The sequence below is a fragment of the Triturus cristatus genome, unplaced genomic scaffold (genome assembly GCF_964204655.1).
Source record: "Triturus cristatus unplaced genomic scaffold, aTriCri1.1 SCAFFOLD_262, whole genome shotgun sequence".
NCBI classification, from domain to species: Eukaryota; Metazoa; Chordata; class Amphibia; order Caudata; family Salamandridae; genus Triturus; species Triturus cristatus.
In genome coordinates this window covers 240,106-257,733 of record NW_028187334.1, presented here as the reverse complement: position 1 = coordinate 257,733, position 17,628 = coordinate 240,106, and the positions used below count along the sequence as shown (strand labels likewise).

The window sequence follows — 17,628 nt, the reverse complement described above, 5'->3', positions numbered from 1 at the left end:
GAGAAAATGGAATTCAAGTTTTGTCAGAAGTGGGATTCGAACCGACACCTCCACGAGAGACTGCGGCCTTAACGCAGCGCCTTAGACCACTCGGCCATCCTGACCCCATGCTGCTTTTTGATCTAAAGGGTGAGAAAGATATTAGGAACCAAAAAATGCACAGAGCTTAGGCCAATAGTGGCTAGAGCAAGAAAAAAACTCACTGCACTCTTCCAAGAAGACAATCCTATAAGCCACTGCGAGGGAAATGATCATATTTCTCAAGAAAAAAATTAGAGTAAACACAGGACTGTCAGAAGTGGGATTTGAACCCACGCCTCCAGAGGAGACTGCGACCTGAACGCAGCGCCTTAGACCACTCTGCCATCCTGACTTGCTTTCCCAGCATCTTCCAGAGGCCAGACAGCCATGCAGGTGAGGTACTGAAAAGGAATGCCCTCAATTTATTTATCCTATTATATGCACTTTCAACAGATCTTTGAACAATCTGTACAGAGCAGGACCTATGGAGAACTCTTTAGAACTTTGAGGCGAACAAAGAGAAAGTGCTATTCACCAGCCACTTGAACGGCTCAAAGCTGCTTTGAAATTGAGACAATAGCCACCTCTTGGCTGGCTAAAGCAATTTCAACAAGGGATCTCAAAGTCACAACATAGGGTGGAGTATGCAAATTTAAGCAGCCCCTGATCAAAGCCCTGAGGAAATTGCTGTAAGTGTGCTGGAGTCCAGTTGTCTACCAGATGAATGGCATTCTTCCAAATTTGCAGGGCCCGTCTGGCCAGGGCATACAAGAGCATGACTCTTCCAGATGACCTCTTACATGGGTCCTATGCTCATTTGGTAAGGATTGCGCTTTGTCAGTATATGAGAAACCCCATCTCTCTTGACAAGAGGAGAACGGAATAACGTGCCAAGTGAAGACCAACAGAAGCAACTTCCATCAGATGTTAACCTGATAAAGGAGATTAAATCTCCAAAAGGCATGTCAGAAGTGGGATTCGAACCCACGCCTTCAAAGGAGACTGTGGCCTAAACACAGCGCCTTAGACCGCTCGGCCATCCTGACAGTATAGGCTTTTAAGAAATGAATAAAAGTTACTCAGAAACGTCTACCTCCATGCAAGCCTGAAATATTTTAAACCTTCAAACACAAGGTGCAACTTTATGCACAGGACAATAAACACAGAAGAACACATACGAAAGCACTTTATTTCACAGGTATACAGTTTTCATGCTTTTAGAACACCACATACCTCACACCAGCTATTTAGGGTCCTGTATCCGACTCACAACATTTCCTTGCCTGCGACCTCTCTCTCTCTACACAAACAACTACAGCACAGGAAGTAGGAAGGCAATAGGTGGGGCAGTTTATGCAAATTTATGCTGCCATTGTGCCTTGCAGATTCATGCAGGATTTCTAGATCCTTGCTGGATACAAGAGAGTAGGCCGTGTTCCAGATAAACTATCCCTAGCAGGGAAAGTCTGAGCACAGGCACTCTTTTGCTCTTTAGCCCCTGGCCTGGGACTCACCCTCACTTGCTGAGGCGTGAAATTCTGCATACCAACTTTGCACAGAAGGTATGTTTGTGGTTGTTTGGGGATGGGTGGGAGGTCAAGAGCAGGGAAAAGCAGGTCTCCTTCACTACTAGACTCCTCTTCTATGCCTCCCTGCCATTCACTCACTCTGTCTTTGTTTCATTCTCTCCTTCCACAACACTCCTTCTCACTCACTCGCTCTATCACTTGTATTTTTGCCCTTGCTCTGCATTCTATAGTGGAAACAGCTCTTGAATGAAGCATCTGAAAATGACGTGACATAAAATTTAAAACCTCCTTATTGGAAACCTAAAACATCACAAGACTTAATGTAACCCATTTCTTTCATAAAAAAGATTTTTAAAGTACCCCACAAAAGAAATATAAAACACCACGAGTGCTAGAAGAATATTACATTAACGTTAAAGATAGAATAGGGCAAATGCATTTGCAGTTGAAACTGATGTTTGGTACTTATTCAGATATTATTTACATTGCCAATTTTTAGCTGAGATTCTAAAGGAACTGAGAGAGAAAATGGAATTCAAGTTTTGTCAGAAGTGGGATTCGAACCGACGCCTCCACGAGAGACTGCGGCCTTAACGCAGCGCCTTAGACCACTCGGCCATCCTGACCCCATGCTGCTTTTTGATCTAAAGGGTGAGAAAGATATTAGGAACCAAAAAATGCACAGAGCTTAGGCCAATAGTGGCTAGAGCAAGAAAAAAACTCACTGCACTCTTCCAAGAAGACAATCCTATAAGCCACTGCGAGGGAAATGATCATATTTCTCAAGAAAAAAATTAGAGTAAACACAGGACTGTCAGAAGTGGGATTTGAACCCACGCCTCCAGAGGAGACTGCGACCTGAACGCAGCGCCTTAGACCACTCTGCCATCCTGACTTGCTTTCCCAGCATCTTCCAGAGGCCAGACAGCCATGCAGGTGAGGTACTGAAAAGGAATGCCCTCAATTTATTTATCCTATTATATGCACTTTCAACAGATCTTTGAACAATCTGTACAGAGCAGGACCTATGGAGAACTCTTTAGAACTTTGAGGCGAACAAAGAGAAAGTGCTATTCACCAGCCACTTGAACGGCTCAAAGCTGCTTTGAAATTGAGACAATAGCCACCTCTTGGCTGGCTAAAGCAATTTCAACAAGGGATCTCAAAGTCACAACATAGGGTGGAGTATGCAAATTTAAGCAGCCCCTGATCAAAGCCCTGAGGAAATTGCTGTAAGTGTGCTGGAGTCCAGTTGTCTACCAGATGAATGGCATTCTTCCAAATTTGCAGGGCCCGTCTGGCCAGGGCATACAAGAGCATGACTCTTCCAGATGACCTCTTACATGGGTCCTATGCTCATTTGGTAAGGATTGCGCTTTGTCAGTATATGAGAAACCCCATCTCTCTTGACAAGAGGAGAACGGAATAACGTGCCAAGTGAAGACCAACAGAAGCAACTTCCATCAGATGTTAACCTGATAAAGGAGATTAAATCTCCAAAAGGCATGTCAGAAGTGGGATTCGAACCCACGCCTTCAAAGGAGACTGTGGCCTAAACACAGCGCCTTAGACCGCTCGGCCATCCTGACAGTATAGGCTTTTAAGAAATGAATAAAAGTTACTCAGAAACGTCTACCTCCATGCAAGCCTGAAATATTTTAAACCTTCAAACACAAGGTGCAACTTTATGCACAGGACAATAAACACAGAAGAACACATACGAAAGCACTTTATTTCACAGGTATACAGTTTTCATGCTTTTAGAACACCACATACCTCTCACCAGCTATTTAGGGTCCTGTATCCGACTCACAACATTTCCTTGCCTGCGACCTCTCTCTCTACACAAACAACTACAGCACAGGAAGTAGGAAGGCAATAGGTGGGGCAGTTTATGCAAATTTATGCTGCCATTGTGCCTTGCAGATTCATGCAGGATTTCTAGATCCTTGCTGGATACAAGAGAGTAGGGCGTGTTCCAGATAAACTATCCCTAGCAGGGAAAGTCTGAGCACAGGCACTCTTTTGCTCTTTAGCCCCTGGCCTGGGACTCACCCTCACTTGCTGAGGCGTGAAATTCTGCATACCAACTTTGCACAGAAGGTATGTTTGTGGTTGTTTAGGGATGGGTGGGAGGTCAAGAGCAGGGAAAAGCATGTCTCCTTCACTACTAGACTCCTCTTCTATGCCTCCCTGCCATTCACTCACTCTGTCTTTGTTTCATTCTCTCCTTCCACAACACTCCTTCTCACTCACTCGCTCTATCACTTGTATTTTTGCCCTTGCTCTGCATTCTATAGTGGAAACAGCTCTTGAATGAAGCATCTGAAAATGACGTGACATAAAATTTAAAACCTCCTTATTGGAAACCTAAAACATCACAAGACTTAATGTAACCCATTTCTTTCATAAAAAAGATTTTTAAAGTACCCCACAAAAGAAATATAAAACACCACAAGTGCTAGAAGAATATTACATTAACGTTAAAGATAGAATAGGGCAAATGCATTTGCAGTTGAAACTGAAGTTTGGTACTTATTCAGATATTATTTACATTGCCAATTTTTAGCTGAGATTCTAAAGGAACTGAGAGAGAAAATGGAATTCAAGTTTTGTCAGAAGTGGGATTCGAACCCACACCTCCAGGAGAGACTGCGGCCTTAACGCAGCGCCTTAGACCACTCGGCCATCCTGACCCCATGCTGCTTTTTCATCTAAAGGGTGAGAAAGATATTAGGAACCAAAAAATGCACAGAGCTTAGGCCAATAGTGGCTAGAGCAAGAAAAAAACTCACTGCACTCTTCCAAGAAGACAATCCTATAAGCCACTGCGAGGGAAATGATCATATTTCTCAAGAAAAAAATTAGAGTAAACACAGGACTGTCAGAAGTGGGATTTGAACCCACGCCTCCAGAGGAGACTGCGACCTGAACGCAGCGCCTTAGACCACTCGGCCATCCTGACTTGCTTTCCCAGCATCTTCCAGAGGCCAGACAGCCATGCAGGTGAGGTACTGAAAAGGAATGCCCTCAATTTATTTATCCTATTATATGCACTTTCAACAGATCTTTGAACAATCTGTACAGAGCAGGACCTATGGAGAACTCTTTAGAACTTTGAGGCGAACAAAGAGAAAGTGCTATTCACCAGCCACTTGAACGGCTCAAAGCTGCTTTGAAATTGAGACAATAGCCACCTCTTGGCTGGCTAAAGCAATTTCAACAAGGGATCTCAAAGTCACAACATAGGGTGGAGTATGCAAATTTAAGCAGCCCCTGATCAAAGCCCTGAGGAAATTGCTGTAAGTGTGCTGGAGTCCAGTTGTCTACCAGATGAATGGCATTCTTCCAAATTTGCAGGGCCCGTCTGGCCAGGGCATACAAGAGCATGACTCTTCCAGATGACCTCTTACATGGGTCCTATGCTCATTTGGTAAGGATTGCGCTTTGTCAGCAAGACGTTATAGAACCTAAATATATGAAAACCCCATCTCTCTTAACAAGAGGAGAACGGAATAACGTGCCAAGTGAAGACCAACAGATGCAACTTCCATCAGATGTTAACCTGATAAAGGAGATTAAATCTCCAAAAGGCATGTCAGAAGTGGGATTCGAACCCACGCCTCTAAAGGAGACTGTGGCCTAAACACAGCGCCTTAGACCTCTCGGCCATCCTGACAGTATAGGCTTTTAAGAAATGAATAAAAGTTACTCAGAAACGTCTACCTCCATGCAAGCCTGAAATAATTTAAACCTTCAAACACAAGGTGCAACTTTATGCACAGGACAATAAACACAGAAGAACACATACGAAAGCACTTTATTTCACAGGTATACAGTTTTCATGCTTTTAGAACACCACATACCTCTCACCAGCTATTTAGGGTCCTGTATCCGACTCACAACATTTCCTTGCCTGCGACCTCTCTCTCTACACAAACAACTACAGCACAGGAAGTAGGAAGGCAATAGGTGGGGCAGTTTATGCAAATTTATGCTGCCAATGTGCCTTGCAGATTCATGCAGGATTTCTAGATCCTTGCTGGATACAAGAGAGTAGGCCTTGTTCCAGATAAACTATCCCTAGCAGGGAAAGTCTGAGCACAGGCACTCTTTTGCTCTTTAGCCCCTGGCCTGGGACTCACCCTCACTTGCTGAGGCGTGAAATTCTGCATACCAACTTTGCACAGAAGGTATGTTTGTGGTTGTTTGGGGATGGGTGGGAGGTCAAGAGCAGGGAAAAGCAGGTCTCCTTCACTACTAGACTCCTCTTCTATGCCTCCCTGCCATTCACTCACTCTGTCTTTGTTTCATTCTCTCCTTCCACAACACTCCTTCTCACTCACTCGCTCTATCACTTGTATTTTTGCCCTTGCTCTGCATTCTATAGTGGAAACAGCTCTTGAATGAAGCATCTGAAAATGACGTGACATAAAATTTAAAACCTCCTTATTGGAAACCTAAAACATCACAAGACTTAATGTAACCCATTTCTTTCATAAAAAAGATTTTTAAAGTACCCCACAAAAGAAATATAAAACACCACGAGTGCTAGAAGAATATTACATTAACGTTAAAGATAGTATATTGCAAATGCATTTGCAGTTGAAACTGAAGTTTGGTACTTATTCAGATATTATTTACATTGCCAATTTTTAGCTGAGATTCTAAAGGAACTGAGAGAGAAAATGGAATTCAAGTTTTGTCACAAGTGGGATTCGAACCCATGCCTCCACGAGAGACTGCGGCCTTAACGCAGCGCCTTAGACCACTCGGCCATCCTGACCCCATGCTGCTTTTTCATCTAAAGGGTGAGAAAGATATTAAGAACCAAAAAATGCACAGAGCTTAGGCCAATAGTGGCTAGAGCAAGAAAAAAACTCACTGCACTCTTCCAAGAAGACAATCCTATAAGCCACTGCGAGGGAAATGATCATATTTCTCAAGAAAAAAATTAGAGTAAACACAGGACTGTCAGAAGTGGGATTTGAACCCACGCCTCCAGAGGAGACTGCGACCTGAACGCAGCGCCTTAGACCACTCGGCCATCCTGACTTGCTTTCCCAGCATCTTCCGGAGGCCAGACAGCCATGCAGGTGAGGTACTGAAAAGGAATGCCCTCAATTTATTTATCCTATTATATGCACTTTCAACAGATCTTTGAACAATCTGTACAGAGCAGGACCTATGGAGAACTCTTTAGAACTTTGAGGCGAACAAAGAGAAAGTGCTATTCACCAGCCACTTGAACGGCTCAAAGCTGCTTTGAATTTGAGACAATAGCCACCTCTTGGCTGGCTAAAGCAATTTCAACAAGGGATCTCAAAGTCACAACATAGGGTGGAGTATGCAAATTTAAGCAGCCCCTGATCAAAGCCCTGAGGAAATTGCTGTAAGTGTGCTGGAGTCCAGTTGTCTACCAGATGAATGGCATTCTTTCAAATTTGCAGGGCCCGTCTGGCCAAGGGCATACAAGAGCATGACTCTTCCAGATGACCTCTTACATGGGTCCTATGCTCATTTGGTAAGGATTGCGCTTTGTCAGCAAGACGTTATAGAACCTAAATATATGAGAAACCCCATCTCTCTTGACAAGAGGAGAACGGAATAATGTGCCAAGTGAAGACCAACAGATGCAACTTCCATCAGATGTTAACCTGATAAAGGAGATTAAATCTCCAAAAGGCATGTCAGAAGTGGGATTCGAACCCACACCTCCAAAGGAGACTGTGGTCTAAACACAGCGCCTTAGACCTCTCAACCATCCTGACAGTATAGGCTTTTAAGAAATGAATAAAAGTTACTCAGAAACGTCTACCTCCATGCAAGCCTGAAATATTTTAAACCTTCAAACACAAGGTGCAACTTTATGCACAGGACAATAAACACAGAAGAACACATACGAAAGCACTTTATTTCACAGGTATACAGTTTTCATGCTTTTAGAACACCACATACCTCTCACCAGCTATTTAGGGTCCTGTATCCGACTCACAACATTTCCTTGCCTGCGACCTCTCTCTCTACACAAACAACTACAGCACAGGAAGTAGGAAGGCAATAGGTGGGGCAGTTTATGCAAATTTATGCTGCCAATGTGCCTTGCAGATTCATGCAGGATTTCTAGATCCTTGCTGGATACAAGAGAGTAGGCCTTGTTCCAGATAAACTATCCCTAGCAGGGAAAGTCTGAGGACAGGCACTCTTTTGCTCTTTAGCCCCTGGCCTGGGACTCACCCTCACTTGCTGAGGCGTGAAATTCTGCATACCAACTTTGCACAGAAGGTATGTTTGTGGTTGTTTGGGGATGGGTGGGAGGTCAAGAGCAGGGAAAAGCAGGTCTCCTTCACTACTAGACTCCTCTTCTATGCCTCCCTGCCGTTCACTCACTCTGTCTTTGTTTCATTCTCTCCTTCCACAACACTCCTTCTCACTCACTCGCTCTATCACTTGTATTTTTGCCCTTGCTCTGCATTCTATAGTGGAAACATCTCTTGAATGAAGCATCTGAAAATGACGTGACATAAAATTTAAAACCTCCTTATTGGAAACCTAAAACATCACAAGACTTAATGTAACCCATTTCTTTCATAAAAAAGATTTTTAAAGTACCCCACAAAAGAAATATAAAACACCACGAGTGCTAGAAGAATATTACATTAACGTTAAAGATAGAATAGGGCAAATGCATTTGCAGTTGAAACTGATGTTTGGTACTTATTCAGATATTATTTACATTGCCAATTTTTAGCTGAGATTCTAAAGGAACTGAGAGAGAAAATGGAATTCAAGTTTTGTCAGAAGTGGGATTCGAACCCACGCCTCCACGAGAGACTGCGGCCTTAACGCAGCGCCTTAGACCACTCGGCCATCCTGACCCCATGCTGCTTTTTGATCTAAAGGGTGAGAAAGATATTAGGAACCAAAAAATGCACAGAGCTTAGGCCAATAGTGGCTAGAGCAAGAAAAAAACTCACTGCACTCTTCCAAGAAGACAATCCTATAAGCCACTGCGAGGGAAATGATCATATTTCTCAAGAAAAAAATTAGAGTAAACACAGGACTGTCAGAAGTGGGATTTAAACCCACGCCTCCAGAGGAGACTGCGACCTGAACGCAGCGCCTTAGACCACTCGGCCATCCTGACTTGCTTTCCCAGCATCTTCCAGAGGCCAGACAGCCATGCAGGTGAGGTACTGAAAAGGAATGCCCTCAATTTATTTATCCTATTATATGCACTTTCAACAGATCTTTGAACAATCTGTACAGAGCAGGACCTATGGAGAACTCTTTAGAACTTTGAGGCGAACAAAGAGAAAGTGCTATTCACCAGCCACTTGAACGGCTCAAAGCTGCTTTGAAATTGAGACAATAGCCACCTCTTGGCTGGCTAAAGCAATTTCAATAAGGGATCTCAAAGTCACAACATAGGGTGGAGTATGCAAATTTAAGCAGCCCCTGATCAAAGCCCTGAGGAAATTGCTGTAAGTGTGCTGGAGTCCAGTTGTCTACCAGATGAATGGCATTCTTCCAAATTTGCAGGGCCCGTCTGGCCAGGGCATACAAGAGCATGACTCTTCCAGATGACCTCTTACATGGGTCCTATGCTCATTTGGTAAGGATTGCGCTTTGTCAGTATATGAGAAACCCCATCTCTCTTGACAAGAGGAGAACGGAATAACGTGCCAAGTGAAGACCAACAGATGCAACTTCCATTAGATGTTAACCTGATAAAGGAGATTAAATCTCCAAAAGGCATGTCAGAAGTGGGATTCGAACCCACGCCTCCAAAGGAGACTGTGGCCTAAACACAGCGCCTTAGACCGCTCGGCCATCCTGAAAGTATAGGCTTTTAAGAAATGAATAAAAGTTACTCAGAAACGTCTACCTCCATGCAAGCCTGAAATATTTTAAACCTTCAAACACAAGGTGCAACTTTATGCACAGGACAATAAACACAGAAGAACACATACGAAAGCACTTTATTTCACAGGTATACAGTTTTCATGCTTTTAGAACACCACATACCTCACACCAGCTATTTAGGGTCCTGTATCCGACTCACAACATTTCCTTGCCTGCGACCTCTCTCTCTCTACACAAACAACTACAGCACAGGAAGTAGGAAGGCAATAGGTGGGGCAGTTTATGCAAATTTATGCTGCCATTGTGCCTTGCAGATTCATGCAGGATTTCTAGATCCTTGCTGGATACAAGAGAGTAGGGCGTGTTCCAGATAAACTATCCCTAGCAGGGAAAGTCTGAGCACAGGCACTCTTTTGCTCTTTAGCCCCTGGCCTGGGACTCACCCTCACTTGCTGAGGCGTGAAATTCTGCATACCAACTTTGCACAGAAGGTATGTTTGTGGTTGTTTAGGGATGGGTGGGAGGTCAAGAGCAGGGAAAAGCATGTCTCCTTCACTACTAGACTCCTCTTCTATGCCTCCCTGCCATTCACTCACTCTGTCTTTGTTTCATTCTCTCCTTCCACAACACTCCTTCTCACTCACTCGCTCTATCACTTGTATTTTTGCCCTTGCTCTGCATTCTATAGTGGAAACAGCTCTTGAATGAAGCATCTGAAAATGACGTGACATAAAATTTAAAACCTCCTTATTGGAAACCTAAAACATCACAAGACTTAATGTAACCCATTTCTTTCATAAAAAAGATTTTTAAAGTACCCCACAAAAGAAATATAAAACACCACAAGTGCTAGAAGAATATTACATTAACGTTAAAGATAGAATAGGGCAAATGCATTTGCAGTTGAAACTGAAGTTTGGTACTTATTCAGATATTATTTACATTGCCAATTTTTAGCTGAGATTCTAAAGGAACTGAGAGAGAAAATGGAATTCAAGTTTTGTCAGAAGTGGGATTCGAACCCACACCTCCAGGAGAGACTGCGGCCTTAACGCAGCGCCTTAGACCACTCGGCCATCCTGACCCCATGCTGCTTTTTCATCTAAAGGGTGAGAAAGATATTAGGAACCAAAAAATGCACAGAGCTTAGGCCAATAGTGGCTAGAGCAAGAAAAAAACTCACTGCACTCTTCCAAGAAGACAATCCTATAAGCCACTGCGAGGGAAATGATCATATTTCTCAAGAAAAAAATTAGAGTAAACACAGGACTGTCAGAAGTGGGATTTGAACCCACGCCTCCAGAGGAGACTGCGACCTGAACGCAGCGCCTTAGACCACTCGGCCATCCTGACTTGCTTTCCCAGCATCTTCCAGAGGCCAGACAGCCATGCAGGTGAGGTACTGAAAAGGAATGCCCTCAATTTATTTATCCTATTATATGCACTTTCAACAGATCTTTGAACAATCTGTACAGAGCAGGACCTATGGAGAACTCTTTAGAACTTTGAGGCGAACAAAGAGAAAGTGCTATTCACCAGCCACTTGAACGGCTCAAAGCTGCTTTGAAATTGAGACAATAGCCACCTCTTGGCTGGCTAAAGCAATTTCAACAAGGGATCTCAAAGTCACAACATAGGGTGGAGTATGCAAATTTAAGCAGCCCCTGATCAAAGCCCTGAGGAAATTGCTGTAAGTGTGCTGGAGTCCAGTTGTCTACCAGATGAATGGCATTCTTCCAAATTTGCAGGGCCCGTCTGGCCAGGGCATACAAGAGCATGACTCTTCCAGATGACCTCTTACATGGGTCCTATGCTCATTTGGTAAGGATTGCGCTTTGTCAGCAAGACGTTATAGAACCTAAATATATGAAAACCCCATCTCTCTTAACAAGAGGAGAACGGAATAACGTGCCAAGTGAAGACCAACAGATGCAACTTCCATCAGATGTTAACCTGATAAAGGAGATTAAATCTCCAAAAGGCATGTCAGAAGTGGGATTCGAACCCACGCCTCTAAAGGAGACTGTGGCCTAAACACAGCGCCTTAGACCTCTCGGCCATCCTGACAGTATAGGCTTTTAAGAAATGAATAAAAGTTACTCAGAAACGTCTACCTCCATGCAAGCCTGAAATAATTTAAACCTTCAAACACAAGGTGCAACTTTATGCACAGGACAATAAACACAGAAGAACACATACGAAAGCACTTTATTTCACAGGTATACAGTTTTCATGCTTTTAGAACACCACATACCTCTCACCAGCTATTTAGGGTCCTGTATCCGACTCACAACATTTCCTTGCCTGCGACCTCTCTCTCTACACAAACAACTACAGCACAGGAAGTAGGAAGGCAATAGGTGGGGCAGTTTATGCAAATTTATGCTGCCAATGTGCCTTGCAGATTCATGCAGGATTTCTAGATCCTTGCTGGATACAAGAGAGTAGGCCTTGTTCCAGATAAACTATCCCTAGCAGGGAAAGTCTGAGCACAGGCACTCTTTTGCTCTTTAGCCCCTGGCCTGGGACTCACCCTCACTTGCTGAGGCGTGAAATTCTGCATACCAACTTTGCACAGAAGGTATGTTTGTGGTTGTTTGGGGATGGGTGGGAGGTCAAGAGCAGGGAAAAGCAGGTCTCCTTCACTACTAGACTCCTCTTCTATGCCTCCCTGCCATTCACTCACTCTGTCTTTGTTTCATTCTCTCCTTCCACAACACTCCTTCTCACTCACTCGCTCTATCACTTGTATTTTTGCCCTTGCTCTGCATTCTATAGTGGAAACAGCTCTTGAATGAAGCATCTGAAAATGACGTGACATAAAATTTAAAACCTCCTTATTGGAAACCTAAAACATCACAAGACTTAATGTAACCCATTTCTTTCATAAAAAAGATTTTTAAAGTACCCCACAAAAGAAATATAAAACACCACGAGTGCTAGAAGAATATTACATTAACGTTAAAGATAGTATATTGCAAATGCATTTGCAGTTGAAACTGAAGTTTGGTACTTATTCAGATATTATTTACATTGCCAATTTTTAGCTGAGATTCTAAAGGAACTGAGAGAGAAAATGGAATTCAAGTTTTGTCACAAGTGGGATTCGAACCCATGCCTCCACGAGAGACTGCGGCCTTAACGCAGCGCCTTAGACCACTCGGCCATCCTGACCCCATGCTGCTTTTTCATCTAAAGGGTGAGAAAGATATTAAGAACCAAAAAATGCACAGAGCTTAGGCCAATAGTGGCTAGAGCAAGAAAAAAACTCACTGCACTCTTCCAAGAAGACAATCCTATAAGCCACTGCGAGGGAAATGATCATATTTCTCAAGAAAAAAATTAGAGTAAACACAGGACTGTCAGAAGTGGGATTTGAACCCACGCCTCCAGAGGAGACTGCGACCTGAACGCAGCGCCTTAGACCACTCGGCCATCCTGACTTGCTTTCCCAGCATCTTCCGGAGGCCAGACAGCCATGCAGGTGAGGTACTGAAAAGGAATGCCCTCAATTTATTTATCCTATTATATGCACTTTCAACAGATCTTTGAACAATCTGTACAGAGCAGGACCTATGGAGAACTCTTTAGAACTTTGAGGCGAACAAAGAGAAAGTGCTATTCACCAGCCACTTGAACGGCTCAAAGCTGCTTTGAAATTGAGACAATAGCCACCTCTTGGCTGGCTAAAGCAATTTCAACAAGGGATCTCAAAGTCACAACATAGGGTGGAGTATGCAAATTTAAGCAGCCCCTGATCAAAGCCCTGAGGAAATTGCTGTAAGTGTGCTGGAGTCCAGTTGTCTACCAGATGAATGGCATTCTTTCAAATTTGCAGGGCCCGTCTGGCCAAGGGCATACAAGAGCATGACTCTTCCAGATGACCTCTTACATGGGTCCTATGCTCATTTGGTAAGGATTGCGCTTTGTCAGCAAGACGTTATAGAACCTAAATATATGAGAAACCCCATCTCTCTTGACAAGAGGAGAACGGAATAATGTGCCAAGTGAAGACCAACAGATGCAACTTCCATCAGATGTTAACCTGATAAAGGAGATTAAATCTCCAAAAGGCATGTCAGAAGTGGGATTCGAACCCACACCTCCAAAGGAGACTGTGGTCTAAACACAGCGCCTTAGACCTCTCAACCATCCTGACAGTATAGGCTTTTAAGAAATGAATAAAAGTTACTCAGAAACGTCTACCTCCATGCAAGCCTGAAATATTTTAAACCTTCAAACACAAGGTGCAACTTTATGCACAGGACAATAAACACAGAAGAACACATACGAAAGCACTTTATTTCACAGGTATACAGTTTTCATGCTTTTAGAACACCACATACCTCTCACCAGCTATTTAGGGTCCTGTATCCGACTCACAACATTTCCTTGCCTGCGACCTCTCTCTCTACACAAACAACTACAGCACAGGAAGTAGGAAGGCAATAGGTGGGGCAGTTTATGCAAATTTATGCTGCCAATGTGCCTTGCAGATTCATGCAGGATTTCTAGATCCTTGCTGGATACAAGAGAGTAGGCCTTGTTCCAGATAAACTATCCCTAGCAGGGAAAGTCTGAGGACAGGCACTCTTTTGCTCTTTAGCCCCTGGCCTGGGACTCACCCTCACTTGCTGAGGCGTGAAATTCTGCATACCAACTTTGCACAGAAGGTATGTTTGTGGTTGTTTGGGGATGGGTGGGAGGTCAAGAGCAGGGAAAAGCAGGTCTCCTTCACTACTAGACTCCTCTTCTATGCCTCCCTGCCGTTCACTCACTCTGTCTTTGTTTCATTCTCTCCATCCACAACACTCCTTCTCACTCACTCGCTCTATCACTTGTATTTTTGCCCTTGCTCTGCATTCTATAGTGGAAACATCTCTTGAATGAAGCATCTGAAAATGACGTGACATAAAATTTAAAACCTCCTTATTGGAAACCTAAAACATCACAAGACTTAATGTAACCCATTTCTTTCATAAAAAAGATTTTTAAAGTACCCCACAAAAGAAATATAAAACACCACGAGTGCTAGAAGAATATTACATTAACGTTAAAGATAGAATAGGGCAAATGCATTTGCAGTTGAAACTGATGTTTGGTACTTATTCAGATATTATTTACATTGCCAATTTTTAGCTGAGATTCTAAAGGAACTGAGAGAGAAAATGGAATTCAAGTTTTGTCAGAAGTGGGATTCGAACCCACGCCTCCACGAGAGACTGCGGCCTTAACGCAGCGCCTTAGACCACTCGGCCATCCTGACCCCATGCTGCTTTTTGATCTAAAGGGTGAGAAAGATATTAGGAACCAAAAAATGCACAGAGCTTAGGCCAATAGTGGCTAGAGCAAGAAAAAAACTCACTGCACTCTTCCAAGAAGACAATCCTATAAGCCACTGCGAGGGAAATGATCATATTTCTCAAGAAAAAAATTAGAGTAAACACAGGACTGTCAGAAGTGGGATTTAAACCCACGCCTCCAGAGGAGACTGCGACCTGAACGCAGCGCCTTAGACCACTCGGCCATCCTGACTTGCTTTCCCAGCATCTTCCAGAGGCCAGACAGCCATGCAGGTGAGGTACTGAAAAGGAATGCCCTCAATTTATTTATCCTATTATATGCACTTTCAACAGATCTTTGAACAATCTGTACAGAGCAGGACCTATGGAGAACTCTTTAGAACTTTGAGGCGAACAAAGAGAAAGTGCTATTCACCAGCCACTTGAACGGCTCAAAGCTGCTTTGAAATTGAGACAATAGCCACCTCTTGGCTGGCTAAAGCAATTTCAATAAGGGATCTCAAAGTCACAACATAGGGTGGAGTATGCAAATTTAAGCAGCCCCTGATCAAAGCCCTGAGGAAATTGCTGTAAGTGTGCTGGAGTCCAGTTGTCTACCAGATGAATGGCATTCTTCCAAATTTGCAGGGCCCGTCTGGCCAGGGCATACAAGAGCATGACTCTTCCAGATGACCTCTTACATGGGTCCTATGCTCATTTGGTAAGGATTGCGCTTTGTCAGTATATGAGAAACCCCATCTCTCTTGACAAGAGGAGAACGGAATAACGTGCCAAGTGAAGACCAACAGATGCAACTTCCATTAGATGTTAACCTGATAAAGGAGATTAAATCTCCAAAAGGCATGTCAGAAGTGGGATTCGAACCCACGCCTCCAAAGGAGACTGTGGCCTAAACACAGCGCCTTAGACCGCTCGGCCATCCTGAAAGTATAGGCTTTTAAGAAATGAATAAAAGTTACTCAGAAACGTCTACCTCCATGCAAGCCTGAAATATTTTAAACCTTCAAACACAAGGTGCAACTTTATGCACAGGACAATAAACACAGAAGAACACATACGAAAGCACTTTATTTCACAGGTATACAGTTTTCATGCTTTTAGAACACCACATACCTCACACCAGCTATTTAGGGTCCTGTATCCGACTCACAACATTTCCTTGCCTGCGACCTCTCTCTCTCTACACAAACAACTACAGCACAGGAAGTAGGAAGGCAATAGGTGGGGCAGTTTATGCAAATTTATGCTGCCATTGTGCCTTGCAGAATTATGCAGGATTTCTAGATCCTTGCTGGATACAAGAGAGTAGGCCTTGTTCCAGATAAACTATCCCTAGCAGGGAAAGTCTGAGCACAGGCACTCTTTTGCTCTTTAGCCCCTGGCCTGGCACTCACCCTCACTTGCTGAGGCGTGAAATTCTGCATACCAACTTTGCACAGAAGGTATGTTTGTGGTTGTTTGGGGATGGGTGGGAGGTCAAGAGCAGGGAAAAGCAGGTCTCCTTCACTACTAGACTCCTCTTCTATGCCTCCCTGCCATTCACTCACTCTGTCTTTGTTTCATTCTCTCCTTCCACAACACTCCTTCTCACTCACTCGCTCTATCACTTGTATTTTTGCCCTTGCTCTGCATTCTATAGTGGAAACAGCTCTTGAATGAAGCATCTGAAAATGACGTGACATAAAATTTAAAACCTCCTTATTGGAAACCTAAAACATCACAAGACTTAATGTAACCCATTTCTTTCATAAAAAAGATTTTTAAAGTACCCCACAAAAGAAATATAAAACACCACGAGTGCTAGAAGAATATTACATTAACTTTAAAGATAGAATAGGAGAAATGCATTTGCAGTTGAAACTGATGTTTGGTACTTATTCAGATATTATTTACATTGCCAATTTTTAGCTGAGATTCTAAAGGAACTGAGAGAGAAAATGGAATTCAAGTTTTGTCAGAAGTGGGATTCGAACCGACGCCTCCACGAGAGACTGCGGCCTTAACGCAGCGCCTGAGACCACTCGGCCATCCTGACCCCATGCTGCTTTTTGATCTAAAGGGTGAGAAAGATATTAGGAACCAAAAAATGCACAGAGCTTAGGCCAATAGTGGCTAGAGCAAGAAAAAAACTCACTGCACTCTTCCAAGAAGACAATCCTATAAGCCACTGCGAGGGAAATGATCATATTTCTCAAGAAAAAAATTTGAGTAAACACAGGACTGTCAGAAGTGGGATTTGAACCCACGCCTCCAGAGGAGACTGCGACCTGAACGCAGCGCCTTAGACCACTCGGCCATCCTGACTTGCTTTCCCAGCATCTTCCAGAGGCCAGACAGCCATGCAGGTGAGGTACTGAAAAGGAATGCCCTCAATTTATTTATCCTATTATATGCACTTTCAACAGATCTTTGAACAATCTGTACAGAGCAGGACCTATGGAGAACTCTTTAGAACTTTGAGGCGAACAAAGAGAAAGTGCTATTCACCAGCCACTTGAACGGCTCAAAGCTGCTTTGAAATTGAGACAATAGCCACCTCTTGGCTGGCTAAAGCAATTTCAACAAGGGATCTCAAAGTCACAACATAGGGTGGAGTATGCAAATTTAAGCAGCCCCTGATCAAAGCCCTGAGGAAATTGCTGTAAGTGTGCTGGAGTCCAGTTGTCTACCAGATGAATGGCATTCTTCCAAATTTGCAGGGCCCGTCTGGCCAGGGCATACAAGAGCATGACTCTTCCAGATGACCTCTTACATGGGTCCTATGCTCATTTGGTAAGGATTGCGCTTTGTCAGTATATGAGAAACCCCATCTCTCTTGACAAGAGGAGAACGGAATAACGTGCCAAGTGAAGACCAACAGAAGCAACTTCCATCAGATGTTAACCTGATAAAGGAGATTAAATCTCCAA

At 43.5% G+C, this 17,628-nt stretch overlaps 17 non-coding genes across 17 annotated transcripts; all 17 read right to left on the bottom strand.

Moving 5' to 3' along the window:
- Window positions 1–984: 984 nt before the first annotated feature.
- Window positions 985–1,067, bottom strand: TRNAL-UAG (transfer RNA leucine (anticodon UAG)). Its single transcript has one exon. It is a non-coding gene; the product is annotated as a tRNA-Leu (tRNA).
- Window positions 1,068–3,056: 1,989 nt separating this feature from the next.
- On the bottom strand, window positions 3,057–3,139 carry TRNAL-UAG (transfer RNA leucine (anticodon UAG)). Its single transcript has one exon. It is a non-coding gene; the product is annotated as a tRNA-Leu (tRNA).
- Window positions 3,140–4,163: 1,024 nt separating this feature from the next.
- TRNAL-AAG (transfer RNA leucine (anticodon AAG)) lies at window positions 4,164–4,246 on the bottom strand. The gene has a single exon. It is a non-coding gene; the product is annotated as a tRNA-Leu (tRNA).
- Window positions 4,247–4,432: 186 nt separating this feature from the next.
- On the bottom strand, window positions 4,433–4,515 carry TRNAL-CAG (transfer RNA leucine (anticodon CAG)). Its single transcript has one exon. It is a non-coding gene; the product is annotated as a tRNA-Leu (tRNA).
- A 631-nt stretch (window positions 4,516–5,146) lies between these two features.
- Window positions 5,147–5,229, bottom strand: TRNAL-UAG (transfer RNA leucine (anticodon UAG)). Its single transcript has one exon. It is a non-coding gene; the product is annotated as a tRNA-Leu (tRNA).
- A 1,293-nt stretch (window positions 5,230–6,522) lies between these two features.
- On the bottom strand, window positions 6,523–6,605 carry TRNAL-CAG (transfer RNA leucine (anticodon CAG)). The gene has a single exon. It is a non-coding gene; the product is annotated as a tRNA-Leu (tRNA).
- A 1,740-nt stretch (window positions 6,606–8,345) lies between these two features.
- TRNAL-AAG (transfer RNA leucine (anticodon AAG)) lies at window positions 8,346–8,428 on the bottom strand. Its single transcript has one exon. It is a non-coding gene; the product is annotated as a tRNA-Leu (tRNA).
- A 186-nt stretch (window positions 8,429–8,614) lies between these two features.
- TRNAL-CAG (transfer RNA leucine (anticodon CAG)) lies at window positions 8,615–8,697 on the bottom strand. Its single transcript has one exon. It is a non-coding gene; the product is annotated as a tRNA-Leu (tRNA).
- A 611-nt stretch (window positions 8,698–9,308) lies between these two features.
- On the bottom strand, window positions 9,309–9,391 carry TRNAL-UAG (transfer RNA leucine (anticodon UAG)). Its single transcript has one exon. It is a non-coding gene; the product is annotated as a tRNA-Leu (tRNA).
- Window positions 9,392–10,417: 1,026 nt separating this feature from the next.
- Window positions 10,418–10,500, bottom strand: TRNAL-AAG (transfer RNA leucine (anticodon AAG)). The gene has a single exon. It is a non-coding gene; the product is annotated as a tRNA-Leu (tRNA).
- A 186-nt stretch (window positions 10,501–10,686) lies between these two features.
- On the bottom strand, window positions 10,687–10,769 carry TRNAL-CAG (transfer RNA leucine (anticodon CAG)). The gene has a single exon. It is a non-coding gene; the product is annotated as a tRNA-Leu (tRNA).
- Window positions 10,770–11,400: 631 nt separating this feature from the next.
- TRNAL-UAG (transfer RNA leucine (anticodon UAG)) lies at window positions 11,401–11,483 on the bottom strand. Its single transcript has one exon. It is a non-coding gene; the product is annotated as a tRNA-Leu (tRNA).
- Window positions 11,484–12,776: 1,293 nt separating this feature from the next.
- TRNAL-CAG (transfer RNA leucine (anticodon CAG)) lies at window positions 12,777–12,859 on the bottom strand. Its single transcript has one exon. It is a non-coding gene; the product is annotated as a tRNA-Leu (tRNA).
- Window positions 12,860–14,599: 1,740 nt separating this feature from the next.
- On the bottom strand, window positions 14,600–14,682 carry TRNAL-AAG (transfer RNA leucine (anticodon AAG)). Its single transcript has one exon. It is a non-coding gene; the product is annotated as a tRNA-Leu (tRNA).
- Window positions 14,683–14,868: 186 nt separating this feature from the next.
- On the bottom strand, window positions 14,869–14,951 carry TRNAL-CAG (transfer RNA leucine (anticodon CAG)). Its single transcript has one exon. It is a non-coding gene; the product is annotated as a tRNA-Leu (tRNA).
- A 611-nt stretch (window positions 14,952–15,562) lies between these two features.
- TRNAL-UAG (transfer RNA leucine (anticodon UAG)) lies at window positions 15,563–15,645 on the bottom strand. The gene has a single exon. It is a non-coding gene; the product is annotated as a tRNA-Leu (tRNA).
- Window positions 15,646–16,940: 1,295 nt separating this feature from the next.
- On the bottom strand, window positions 16,941–17,023 carry TRNAL-CAG (transfer RNA leucine (anticodon CAG)). Its single transcript has one exon. It is a non-coding gene; the product is annotated as a tRNA-Leu (tRNA).
- Between the last annotated feature and the right edge of the window lie 605 nt (window positions 17,024–17,628).